The sequence below is a fragment of the Pan paniscus genome, chromosome 9 (genome assembly GCF_029289425.2).
Source record: "Pan paniscus chromosome 9, NHGRI_mPanPan1-v2.0_pri, whole genome shotgun sequence".
NCBI lineage: Eukaryota > Metazoa > Chordata > Mammalia > Primates > Hominidae > Pan > Pan paniscus.
The window spans coordinates 128,002,025-128,016,721 of record NC_073258.2 but is presented as its reverse complement, the minus strand read 5'-3'; the positions used below and the strand labels follow the sequence as shown (position 1 = coordinate 128,016,721).

Here is a 14,697-nt window from a genome sequence, read left to right as displayed (position 1 = left end):
TAGTACAATATGAAACTTAGGATCTAGAAAATTTTCTCAATACACAAAAGCACTAGTCATAAATGAAAAGTTCATTATATGCTAATTAGAATTAAGAAGTTCTGTTCTTCAGAAAACACCATTAAATGAGGGAAAAGTCACGTCATAAAGTAAAAGACAATAATCACACTGACTGATATTCTATAAATAAAAACCCATATGTATCAAAAAGAAAAACAATATCCAAATGGAAAATGATGAAGAACTTAAATACTTCAAAAAATTGATTAGCAAAATGTCCAACAAAAACAGGTAAAGGTCTGCCATCTCATTAAAAATTAAAACAATATAAATTAAAACAATGAGGTATTACTACAACATCCCCATATACAGTAAAATTATTATAATAAAACAAAACAAAGCATATTATCAATATCTCACATTGGGAAAGATATAGAGCAACTAGAATTTTCATCTTCCTCAGTAGGAATACAAATTGGCATGATTACTTTTAACACCAATTTGGCATTATTTGCCACTGTAGACTGAAGATGTGCTCCCTCAAAAGTCGTATGTTAAACCCAATCCCTGATAGCATTTGGAGGTGCAACCTTTGGGGGGTGATTAGGTCATGAGGGCAGAGTCCTCATGAAAGGGATTTTATAAGGGCACTCCCTTATAAAAGAAACCCTAGAGAACCCCCTCACCCATTCCACCATGTGAAGTTATAGCAAGAAAACAAACATCTACAAACCACGCCACCATGGACCCTCTCCAGACACCAAATCTGCTGGCACCTTGAAATTGGACTTCTCAGGCTTCAGAACTGTGATAAATGAATTTCTGTTGTTTATAAGCCACCTAGGTTATGGTATTTTGTTATAGCAGCCCAAATGAACAAAGATGTTTACTAAAGACAAAACTTATTACCTATGCAAACGAAGTCTTGTACAGAGAAATTCACAGCAGTTTTATTTGTAATAATATCCAAATGGAAACAATTCAAATGTCCATCAAGGCAAAATAAATAAATTGTGTTATGTTTATACAACGAAATGCTATATAGCAATGAAAATTAAGATTTTTGTGATAATCATCCCTTTCCTTTTTTTTTTTTTTTTTTTCACTAATTTCATCTGTGTGTGTATTCTGATACCGTTTGGTTGTGTCCCCACCCAAATCTCATCTTGAATTGTAGCTGCCGTAATTCCCACATGTCATGGGAGGACCTGGAGAGAGGTAACTAAATCATGGGGGTGGGTCTGTCCCATGCCGTTCTCGTGATAGTGAATAAGTCTCACAAGATCTGATGGTTTTATAAAGGAGAGTTTCCCTGCCCACCCTTTCTCTTGCCTGTTGCTATGTAAGATATGCCTTTGCTTCTCTTTTGCCTTCCACCATGATTGTGAGGCCTCTCCAGCCATCTAGAACTGTGAGTTCATTAAACCTCTTTCCTTTATAAATTATCCAGTCTCAAGTATGTCTTTATTAGCAGTGTGAAAACAGACTAATACAGTAAATTTGTACCAGTAGAATGGGGTGTTGCTGTAAAGATACCCAAAAATGTGGAAGTGGCTTTGGGACTGGGTAACAGGCAGAGGATGGAACAGTTTGGAGGGCTCAGAAGAATATAGGAAAATGTGGGAAAGTTTGGAACTTCCTAGAGACTTGGAGGGCTCAGAAGACAGGAAGATATGAGGAAGTTTGGAACTTCCTAGAGACTTGTTGAGTGGCTTTGACTAAAATGCTGATAGCGTTATGGGCAATAAAGTCTAGGGTAATGTGTCAGATGGAAATGAGGAACTTGTTGGAAACTTGAGCAAAGCTGACTTTTGCTATGCTTTAGCAAAGACACTGGCAGCTTTTTGCCCCAGCCCTAGAGATATGTGCAACTTTGAACTTGAGAGAGATGATTTGGGGTATCTGGTGGAAAAAATTTCTAAGCAGCAAGGAGTTCAAGAGAAAGCAGAGCCTGAAAGTTTTAAAAATTTGCAACCTGACAACGCAATAGAAAAGAATAACCCATTTTCTGAGGAGAAATTCAAGCAGGCTGCAGAAATTTGCATAAGTAATGAGGAACCCAGTGTTAATCACCAAGACAATGGGGAAAATGTCTTCAGGGCATGTCAGAGACTTTCATGGCAGCCCCTCCCATCACAGGTCCAGAGGCCTATAAGGGAAAAATAATTTCCTAGGCCTGGCCCAGGGCCCCCTGCTATGTGCAACCTATGGATTTGGCGTCCTGCGTTCCAGCCGCCCAGCCACAGCTAAAAGGGGCAAGGTGCAGCTCAGGCAGTGGCTTCAGAGGGTGCAAGCCCCAAGCCTTGGAAGCTTCCATGTGGCGTTGAGATTGCAGGTTCACAGAAGTCAAGAATTGAGGTTTGGGAACCTCTGCCTAGATTTCAAAGGATATATGGAAATGCCTGGACGTCCAGGAAGAGGGGCCCTGCAGGGGTGGGTCACTCATGCACAACCTCTGCTAGGGCGGGGTGGAAGGGAAATGTGGGGTTGGAGCCCCCACACAGAGTCCCCACTGGGGCACTGCCGAGTGGAGCTGTGAAGAGAAGGCCACCATCCTCTAGAATAAAAGTTAGATTCACCAACAGCTTGCACTGTGGGCCTGGAAAAGCCCCAGACACTCAACACCAGCCTGTGAAAGCAACCAGGAGGGAGTCTGTCTCCTGCAAAGCCACAGGGACAGAGCTGCCCAAGACTGTGGGAACCCACCTCTTGCATCAGCATGACCTGGATGTGATACATGGAGTCAAAGAAGATCATTTTGGAGCTTTAAGATTTAATGACTGCCCTGCTGAATTTTGGACTTGCATGGGGCCTATAGGCCACATATTCCCCTAAAATGTGGAAGCGACTTTGGAACTGGGTAACAGGCGTAGGTTGGAACAGTATTGAGGGCTCAGAAGAATATAGGAAAATGTGGGAAAGTTTGGAACTTCCTAGAGACTTGGAGGGCTCAGAAGACAGTAAGATGTGGGCAGTAAGACTGCCAATTTATCCCATTTGGAATGGGTATATTTACCCAATGCCTGTACCCCCATTGTGTCTTGGAAAATCACTAACTTGATGTTTTACTTTACTGGCTCATAGGCAGAAGGGACTTGCCTTGTCTCAGATGAGATTTTGGACTTGGACTTTTGGGTTAATGCTGGAATGAGTTCAGACTGGTGGAGTCTTGAAAAGGCATGATTGTGCTTTGAAATGTGAGGACATGAGATTTGGGAGAAGCCAGGGGCAGAATGATATGGTTTGGTCTGTGTTCCCACCCAAATCTCATCTCTAATTGTAATCTGCATAATCCCCACATCATCGAGGGGTGGACCTGGTGGGAGATGATGGGATCATGGGGGCTGTCCTCATGAAAGTGAGAGTTCTCACAAGATCTGGTGGTGTTACAAGGGACTCTTCCCCCTTTGCTCCTTGCACTTCTTACTCTCCTGCCTCCATGTGAGAAGGTCCAAGCTTGCTTCCCCTTCCCCTTTTGCCATAATTGTAAGTTTCCAGAGGCCTTCCCAACCCTGTGGAAGTGTGAGTCAATGAAACCTCTTTCCTTTATAAATTACCCAATCTCAGGTAGTATCTTTGTAGCTGTGTAAGAACAGACTAATACAGAGTGGAAAGGGCAGAGACTAGGATAAACAAATACAACTAAAATAATGAAAACAATGAAGGCCTAAACATCAATACTCCAAACACAATGGTGGACTGGCATATTGTTATATTGAGGGGTATGATTGGGCACTAACACCATTTAAGAGAAGCTATTTCATTTATAGTGTACTCTTGAGTTATATATAAAATTATAAAAATATAATTCCTACAGTTTTATTAATTCAGCTCTGTCCTTTGGACTGAATAAAATGAACTTTATTCTTAATTTATAGAACATCCCTGCAAGAATTTAAATATAACAAACCCGTGTGGCTAAGTTTACAAAGCTATTTAAGTAACAGAATAGCAGGGTTGAACATGAGGTTAGGGTTCATATTGTTCAACAATTCATCCACAAAATGCATTTTTTTCATCTAGCCAAAACACATTGCCTCAAAAAGTGAAGAACTCATGAATTTCCCAAATGGAGAACACCACGTGGCAGAAATAGCTAGAGACTTGAGATAATACTAACACAATATTTCTCAATCATGGCTGTGGCTCTATATCTACACCATCCTTGTTAACAGTCAGTATTGCCTCATAGATACTAATAGTTGTGACTAATTTCATTAACTTCCACCATTTCTCTCTGAAAAAGCTTGGTTTGAGTTGATTAGGAAGAAGCTAATAGGAAAACATATTTCATGGAGTATCATTCTAACAACAAATTTTCCACCTGCCAATCTAGTCCAGCAGTCTTTACCTTTTCACAAGGAGGAAATCTTTTCCAATGACTTAATACAAGGTAAGGCATACTTGGCTATGAGCATGTGTGGATGTCTTCCAAAGCAGAAAAGGAAGAGTGTGGAAAATTCTAGGACCCACATTCTTTTAATACATAATTCAGATATTATAATTAACCAGTTGGGGTGCTCTGGCATAACCTTTTGGCTTGTTATGTTTTCAGCTTATTACTTCAGAGAATAATTTAGAAGTTTTTATAAGTATTTACAACAATGAGGTCACTCATGACTCACTATTGCCAATTTAAGAACCCTGAAGCCTTGGTTTGAGGCTCTAGTTAATTGCAATGAGCTACTTAAGTGAAAAAAATTTCAGTTCTCCATACTCTTTGCAAGTTGATATTTTAATAGTTTTTTCATATTACCCATTTGGCAAGCAGCTAGGATACTTCCAACTCGGAAGACAATTAGACCTTTCCCAGAAAACTGTGGGGTGGCATGCTAAAAGGAAATGGTACATTGAGTCTTAGAAAACCTACTATTTCATTTGGTATCAAAGGGATTGATAAGGTTTGGCTGTGCCCCTACCCAAATCTTAACTTGAATTATATCTTCCAGAATTCCCACATTTTGTGGGAGGGACCCAGTGGGAGGTAATAGAATCATGGGGGCCAGATCATTCCCATGTATTCTCGTGATAGTGAATAAGTCTCACGAGATCTGATGGGTTTATCAGGGGTTTCCACTTTTGCTTCTTCCTCATTTTTCTCTTGCCACCACCATGTAAGAAGTGTCTTTTGCTTCCTGCCATGATTCTGAGACCTCCCCAGCCATGTGGAAGTGTAGGTCCAATTAAACCTCTTTTTCTTCCCAGTCTTGGGTATGTCTTTATCAGTAGCATGAAAACAGACTAATACAGGGATGTTTTCAGAGTACAGGCATAACCTATACTCTGGATGTATTATCCAGAATAATTTTCTTCTGCTTGTTTCATTTCACCAAATCCTACTGAGGATATATAAATGTTCAGTCTCTTCCAAGATGTCTCCAATAAATATTCCAGAAAATTTACTTTTTAATATTTTGTTTGCTTTTTTTCCCAATCTGTTTACCAGGCTTGTTTTGTTTTGTTTTGTTTTGTTTTGTTTTAGAAATTGGCTTACCAGTTGTCCTATAACATATAGTTTAGAAAAATGTACAGTCCCACTAGTAGTGGATTAACACATGTCATGATTATCTCCAAAGCTACTCTATAGACAAGTTCCAGTTCTGATTAAGATAGAGCAGGCATACTCCATTCTATCTCCCCCACTAAATGCAACAAAAATTACTGGATAGAATGCACAAAGCAGCTATCTAAAGGCTCTAAAAAGTAAATGGCAGCAGATGCATTGGACAAAAAAAAACCCCAAAACTTTTAATCCAATAGTCCAATAGATTTGACAGTGAGTACCCTAGATTGTTTTTCCTTCCATATCCCCCATTGTTGATTCAAAGGCAGCACAAATCCCAGAGTTGTGTACCACGTGTATACAGAAATAGCTCTAAAAGAAGACTCCTTATTCTGATCTACCAAACAGAGAAAGTAAGATAAACTCTTGTCTTGTTTTCTTCTCTTTTTCCAACCCGTCTCCATTCCCAAAGTGCAATTATTCCACAGCAGTCACTATAGTACTATAGTAGTTGGACCTGACCTTAAAACTGCAAGGGAAGAGGATCATTCTTTCTGATCAGAGAAACTTGGTCCAAAGACTGTGTAGGGAATTTATGTTGCTTTTTTTCCTGTCACTGTCCTCCTACCACTTGCCCCTGGAGGATGACCAGATTAGGGAAAGTGATCAGCAAAGCACAGAGAGACTAAAGTACCATTTTTTTTTAAATGCCTGGGTGCCAAAGAATGTGAGTGAGATAGCAGAGAGTGCAGAGCTTGAAAAATAGAAAATCCTGGATTCATCTCAACCTGCTCATGCAAGGATATGTCCATAAATGTGCCTGAGTAGGCTCTCAAAAAACCTGAACTGTGCCACTGCTCAGATTTCAGATTGCTCTTGGAAGATGCAGATATTGTACAGATACAAATAACACTCCAAAGCCTTTGAAAACAAAACTTACATTAGAGCTGTAGTCCATGGAAGGTGAGTTTGAATTTTTGATTTGAACCGAACCAGATTGGTTGATGGATAGAAAATAAAAACCAAAAACACAATCTCCATAAGACTTGCAAAAGACTCAGATTTACACAACATATTTTTACAAACATCTAGTATCCAATACAAAAATCACAAAACATACAAAGAAACCAAGAAAATTTAACAATTCTTAAAGTAAAAGACAATAGCAGAAACCAACCACATTTTATCAGATAATTTGAAACAGCTGTTGAAATTATCTGATTAAAAGTTTTAAAGTAGTTTTTATAACCATGACAAAGTAAAAATAAATACTATTGAAACAATCTAAATGATAGGAAGTCTCAGCAGCAAGAAATAGAAGCTATAAAATAGAATCGAGTGAAAATTTTAGAGTTGAAAAATATAATAATTGAGATAAAATTCAGTGGATTGACTTAATAGCAGAATGGAAACTACAGATGAAAGAGTAAGTGAACTTGACAATAGAGCAATTATAAATTTTCCAATCTTTCAAGTGTTAAAAAATAGAGTGATTTTGTATTTAAGGAATAAAGCCTTAGGTACCTGTGAGACAATATAAAAAGAGCTAACACTTCTGTTATCAGAATTCCAGAAGATGAGAAGAAAGGTTTTGGTATAGAAAAGATATTTTAGAAAATAATGACTAAACACTTTTTAAAATTTGTTGAAAGACAAACTGGCAGAAAAAGAAGCCCAACAAACTGCAAATAGGACACCTTCAGAGCAATGCATGCCTGGATATATTGCAATCAAAGTGTTAAAATAAAAGATAAGTAAAAACTCTAAAAAGCAACCAGATAAAACCAACATGTTACATATAAGGGTACACCTTTAATTGATTGCAGTAAATTCAAATGACTGCAGATTTTTCATGAATAATCGAGACCAAAAAATAATGGAACAATGTGTTTTAAGTGCTGAAAGCAAAGAACTGTCAACCCATAATTCTATATTCAGTTATTCTATTTCTATTCAGAGATAAAGTCAAAGTCAAGAAATTCTAGGATGAAAGAAAACCAAGAGAATCATTACCAACTGACAACTTCTGAAAGAGCTATTAAAGAAAATTCAAGTAGAAGGGAAATGCTGTTAGAGAGAAACTTGGCATTTTAAGAATGAGGAAGAACAATAGAAATTTTAAATATCTGAATATATATAACAGACTAATTTTCTTATTTTAAATTCTCAAAATGTACATTACAGTTAATGTAATAACCAAAAATAAGTAAGGAGATTGAACCAGCATTAAAAAATCTCCAATCAAAGAAAAGCCCAAGATTTCAGCTCTTCATTGCTGAATCCTACCAAACATTTAAAGAAGAACTAATATAAATTTTTTTCAAACTCTCCCAAAAATTAAAGAGAAGAAATACTTCTAAACCCATTTTACAAGGCTAACAATACCCTGATACCAAAGCCAAAAAAGGACACTATAAGAAAAGAACAAGCCAATATTCCTGAGCATAGATGCAAAAATCCTCAACAAAATACAAACCTGAATCTCTAAGATTAAATGAAATTTATCCCAGGGACGTAAGAATGGTTTAAAATACACAAATCTATGTATGTGTTACATCACATTAGCAGAATGGACAGAAACCATAGGATCATCTCAACAGATGCAGAAAAAGTGTTTGACAAAACTCAACATCCTTTTATGATAAAAACTCTCAATAAATTAGGTATAGAAGGAATGTACCTCAACACAATGAAGGCCATATATGAAAAATCAACAACTAAGATTGTGCTCTATGGTGAAAAGCTGAAAGCTTTTTCTCTAATTTCAGGAACAAGATAAGGAAGCCTATTCTTTCTACTTATATTCAACATAAATACTGGAAGCCCTAACCAGAGCAATTAGGCAAAAAGGACAAAGCTGGAGACATCACACTATCTAATGCAAAATATACTACAAAGCTATAGTAATCAAAACAGCAGGGTACTAATTTTTCAAAAACCTAGTTTTAAAAATTGGGCAAAAGATTTAATCAGGCACTTCACCATAGAAGATATGTGAGTGAAAAAGAAGAACATTAATAGATGCTCAACATCATTAGACAAATTAAAACCATTACGCAATGCTAATATACATTTATTAGAATAAATAATTAAAAAGCAAGTATTGGTGAGGATGCAGAACAATGAGAACTCTCATATATGTTGGTGGGTATACAAAATGATATAACCACTCTGGAAAAGTTTGGCAGTTTCTTATAAATATAGAATTACTGTATTACCTGACTTACATTAATTTTTAAGGATAAAAACACAGTGTATTTAATCCTTAAAACTTTAAAAAAAAATTAAAACTTATGTTTACACATTCAACAATCAACTTGTACATAACTGTTTATAGTAGCTTATTCATAATTGCTAGAAACTGGAAACAACCCAAATGTCCTTCAGTGGGTGAATAAATGGAACCATTTTTAATGGAATAATACTCAGAAGTAAAAAGGAAGTGACTATCAACACACAGAGTTTGATGAATCTAAGTGAAAAGATCTAGCCTCAAAAGGTTGTATACTGTATGATTCCATTTAGATGATACCTTGGAAAAGGCAAAACTATGGGGAGTGAAAATATGTTAAGTGATTGCATAGGGCAAGAGGCAGATTACGAAAGGACAGCACAAGGAATTTTGTTTTTTAATTGATGTAACTGTTTTGTATCCTGATTGTAGAGGCAGCTACTTAAATCTATACTTGTGTTAAAATTCATAGAGTTTCTCACAGAAGTTAATTTTACAGCGCGTTTATTTTTGAAGTGACATTACAATCTCTTTAATGATTACATCTCTTATTTATACCTCAGGTAAAACTAACAATACTGAAGTTCGTGCTAAGAAAAAATTCATCTATTTCTTTTAAAATTCTGAATAGACAACCATGCAAAAATTGAAACAATTAAATACATATAAATATTTTAGCAGTGCTGTCAAGAAAATTATATTAAGTAAAATGTATAACAAAGTTAATTTAACATGCATTACTGTTATAAAACATTAGTATTGGTTTCCATGGTATGCAGTCCATTTAAATGACTGAATTAGTATTACTTTTCTAATCAACCTGTTTAAAAAATTTCTCTAGTATCTATAATCATTGTCAATATTTTTAATACTAATGCTCATCACACACAAAATTCCTATATTCATATTTGACTCATGAAAAATACCCATATTTGGCTCACAAAAATGAAATATGTCTTATATTTGGGGGCATAAGAAACAAGAGAAAAACTGGAAGTCGCAAACAATAATTGAAGCATTGAGCTATTCAAAAGAAATGTTGGATTGGGTGAAAAAAAAGGAGTTAAAACTTAAAACTTCTATTAACCCACAATGATTTACTGCTACCTACTTCATAAAAGATAGGCTGTTAGAAAATTAAGGGGATACAATTGCAAATAATCAAAAATCTCTGACCTTCAAAGAGAGTCACAAAAGAGTGAGAAAGATACAGTCCATGAAATGGCAGATTCAAATTTTGTAAATTTTAAAGTGTTCTGTGAAATAAAAAAATTATACAATTCAGGTTTTAGTATATGCTATTTCAGACATAATAACAAAATGTATAGGTTTTTATAAAAAGAAGAGATGATTTCTAATTGGAAAGATGTAGGGACTTTTTGGGAAGGAGTGATTGAGTTGAACAATTAGAGGCAAGAGCAGAGTTCAGGCAGAGGCAACAGTGAGCTACAGCACGGAAGTCAAAGAAGGCAGAGCGGGTTTGGGAATGAGTCAGTAGTTTGGCCTGGCTGCAGGGAAAGAATGAGATGAAGGTTGTCAGTGACGGTCTGATGTGAATGACAAGATAAGAAGTCTAATCTTTCTTGTGAGTATGATTGGTGAACAGTAAAGGCTTGGAATGGGCAAATAGTGTGCTCAGAACATTTTTCAGGCAAACTTTGTGGCAGTGTGAAGAACAAATTATAAGAAAGACCAGAGGACTCAAAATTAAGGGACCAGTTGGAAGGTTCTCTAAACAGTTCACATGAGACCAAATCATCCTTAATTAGGGAATTGTCATTAGGAGTGGGCAGAAGGGAAAGAGTGAAAAGTATTGCAAAAGAGGCGTTGCCAGGTTTTGTGCCAGCCTATCTTTGGCTGGATGAGAAGAGGAAGGGTCTAAGATATTTTAGGATATCGAGACTGAGCAATGGCAACTTGTGATGTCCCTAATTGTGTTAGGTGGCATTGAAATAGATGCTGAAAAAGATGAGTTTGATTGGAACAGGTTTAGTTTTAGGCATGGATTAGGTGGAAATGCCAGTCAGAAGCCCAAGCCTGATGTGAAAGGAGGAGCTCCTGTCCTCTCACATAGAGGCTACAGTTAAATAAGTAAATCAATCAATAAATGAAGTGGAAATGAAAGAGATCATCCTGAAAATGGATAGAATAAGAAGAAGAAAGATTGAACAAACACCTAAATCATATGGATTTTAATGGGAGAAGGAGTCAACAACATAGGTTGAGTGATGACTGGGGTGGTAAGAAGAGCCAGGAAAGTTCACCAGAGAGTTAAGAGAAACCATATAGTATTAAACCATGCAGGATGCTGCTGACTTACTTTTTATAGGCTGGAAGCCAAATTTCAGGTAGACAGAGACATAATGAGAGACAAGAAAGCAAAAACACAGGGCAAGGAGGTTTTAAGCATCAAGTGTGAAAAGCTTTAGAAGGACATTACTCAGCCTTAAAGGATAACATGACCTCAACCCACAGCTGGATTACATAAAGAATGGCCCCATTTCTTCTTGGAACAAAATATCTATCCATGCTTGGCCACCAGTACAGAACCATTAAATACCTGTGGCTGTAGTGGAACAAGATCAGGGGCCAGGAAGTCACTGTGGGAGGCACTTTTTTTTGATGATTTGCAATCTTCTGGGGAGAAATAATGAAAACAGAAACATTGAAAGCAGGGTTTATCTTCAGCTGGGACTAATTTCCCCACACTGCATTAAGGCAACCAACTTGAGACCAGCAAACTCAGATTTGAGCTCCAGGTACATCTCATTCCCCAGCCATGCGGGTATAAGAAAGCATCACATCTTTCTGAGGTCATGATTTGCCTTTTGTTTTTAAGAACACAGTTACATCATCCATAACAGATTCCTTGGAAAGTTTGTCAGCAAGGTTTTGTGACGTAGTTTCAAAGTTCAGCCTGCAGACTTTGCTATGACAAAGCATTTTTTTTTTTTTTTTTTTTGAGACGGAGTCTCGCTCTGTCGCCCAGGCTGGAGTGCAGTGACGCTATCTCGGCTCACTGCAAGCTCCGCCTCCCGGGTTCACGCCATTCTCCTGCCTCAGCCTCCCGAGTAGCTGGGACTACAGGCGCCCGCTACCACGCCCGGCTAATTTTTTGTATTTTTAGTAGAGACGGGGTTTCACCGTGTTAGCCAGGATGGTCTCGATCTCCTGACCTCGCGATCCTCCCGCCTAGGCCTTCCAAAGTGCCACAGGCGTAAGCCACCGCGCCCGGCCTCATTTCTTATTTGCTATCACCTTCTCTCTAATCAACCAGAGGTAGAAACACTCACCATTTCTGGGGGAAATTATGGATGTGCAAGGTAGACTGGAGAAACTGGAATAGACATCTCTATGGAGCCTCTTTTTTCAGCAGTCACACAAGACAGTGCCCCCATGGGATAGAGTAAGACATTTCACATCCTAAGAAAACAGAACAAAATGCCTCTCCTTTTATGCTGCATCAGTCTCCTCCCCCAGGACTTGACCACTCCAAGACGATAAAGTGGAGTGTTCTTATCTGTGTTTTTGTTTCATTTTACTGCAGTTTTATTTTACTTCTTTGGAGACCTCGCTTGAGGATATTGGAAAAATGCTAAATAATAATCAGGCTGAGAAAAAGAAATGGATTTCCCAGCATAGTGGGTATAAAGAAAACAGGCTTAATTATTGATTCTCACTCCTGCCTTGTTCACACCTCGGCTCACATTCAAATAACTTGAGGGGAAAAAAATAGTTCAGAATCTAGTAAAGCAGAAACTATTCTAAGGCTGTTAGGGTGTCAATTCCATCTTTCTTTAATTTGGAAACGTGTTTCTATGACGTTGTACTAGATCAATAAAGAAAATAGAGGAAGGAAGTTTACCGATATATGGTCTATCTGCTGAAGTTGGAGCTTGCCAGATGGCAGACAAGGAGGGATCAGACAGCCTGGCCCATGGGAAGTTGTGAGGCCACTTTTCTGTAGGATTTCCACCTGGTTTCTGTTTGGAAACTGTATTTAACTACCAATTAGAAACCTCAGGGAAAGTCTCTGGGGTAGTAGCGTGAATCTTGCTTTGGCTTTTTATAACTCTGTGTTTTGACTCTCCCTAGCTTTTTACTAATGGGACCATATTAAAAATTAAACTGTTTCAATTTATGAAACCCGTTCCAAACAATCTCCTGGTATATAAGGGTCAAATCCAATAAGTTCATTTGGAAGGAAAAATGCATCCGATAGGCATATTATCTTTTCTACTTTCAACATGAAACAGTGGATTTGGGCTTTCAGTGAAAACAAGAAAAAGCCTGAGCTTTATGAATAACAAGAACATGTTTGTAATTGTTCCACAAGCTTGACTTTCAAGATGTTTCTACAAAAACAGAGTGAAAGAAGAGAATTGAGGCAATTATATAGTCAATCTACATGTCAGCTGAGGTCGTCTGTCCTTTGAGACTTACACGAAATTAACTTCAACCACTACTTTCATCTTTAATAAGAAGTCCAATATCCTCTCTGAGATTTTTGCACACATCTGAAATGTACCTTCTCATGGTTATCTGTATTTTTTAATTAACTATTCCCATTGAACTTACATCTCTTCTTTCACGACTGTCCTCTTCTTGTTGCCCGGTGATAACTCATACACCAAGACAGCCCCTTATCCCTTTATTTCCTGAAACTCTATTCTCACAAGGCAGTTCAGTATAACCAATAGCTATTACACTGCAGCACTAAACAGACATGATTTTAAAATTAAGTGCAGTAGACATATATGTTCCTAAACTTGCCTCAGCCATCACTGCCACCAGAAAATTCTCAATGCCCATCAATTCTTTATGAACTTAATCTCATATATACCTGAATTTAAGTTGCTTAGACCTGTTTCTTTTTTTCAGAAGACTTCCCCTGTCCTGACATCTGGTTTTCTCAAATAAATGTTACCTTTCATGCAATGTAAATTAACTTTTTTTTTTTTTCATTTCATCGTCTTCTTTAGGAGCTGAGGCTGATCAAGATACTTTGTTAAACAAAAGGTGATCATCTTAGGAAATACCACTCTGCTAGGAGCCAAAATGGCAATTGTTTATTATAATGTTCTTAATTGTTTTTTTTCTATGTTACATATAGATAAAGCAGACCACAAACTCAAGAATACCTCGATGTCTAGCTATTTTAGACCACAGATGAAGATAATCTGAATTAATTAATGATGCTCCAAATCTTCATTGTATATTTTGTGATTAGGCCCAGCCTCAGACAGCCAACTGTACTAACTTGACCTGTGAAAATAATATTGAATTTGATATGAGCTCCAGTTAAATACAAATCACTATATATGCGATCCTTTTTCAAGAGCTAAGCAGATTAAATTTTTATTTATATTAAATATAATAGGGAGCAGAGTTTTAATTTGCTAGAGAAAAAGAAAATGTTGCACTCCTTCTTGTTCTTCATGATTACAGCCATATTATATTAAGGAGCCTTGAGAGATATCCCAGCCTCTGTCCCAGCCTCATTCCCTGGCGTATTACTGCTAGCTAGCGAATCATAAACTATTAGTATTTGAAGAAGCCACAGAGGATATCAAATATTATCTTCCATGGGACTCCCTATAAAATACTTTCTGGGCTTTTGCTAGAAGAATGACAATAGTGTATTTGGAGAACATTAACTATTGGAAAGTAAGGTATAAATGAGTATAAAAACTGTATAATATATTGTATATAATATAAGCTTAGCAAGTGAAATGTCAATTCCGCCTCATTCTTTCCCTAATCTCTTAACTGAGATGAATATTCTTTTTCCTCTTTTGAACTTCCTTCCTTTGTACATGGTCCTACCTCCTGAAGAGAGAAGAGAATCTCTATTTTCTGTTTCTCATGAGAACATTTCAGATTCTTAAAGATAACTGTTTTGCTTTGCTTTATAATTTCTTCAACATTATTTTGCAGCCTTAACTATTCTAATTCTCCAACT

The 14,697-nt window shown here is 37.1% G+C and overlaps 1 long non-coding RNA gene across 1 annotated transcript in view; it reads right to left on the bottom strand.

Moving 5' to 3' along the window:
* LOC103786291 (uncharacterized) overlaps positions 1–14,697 on the bottom strand; it is a 71,695-nt gene that overhangs the window by 11,911 nt on the left and 45,087 nt on the right. The gene's annotated exons all lie outside the window — the stretch shown is intronic.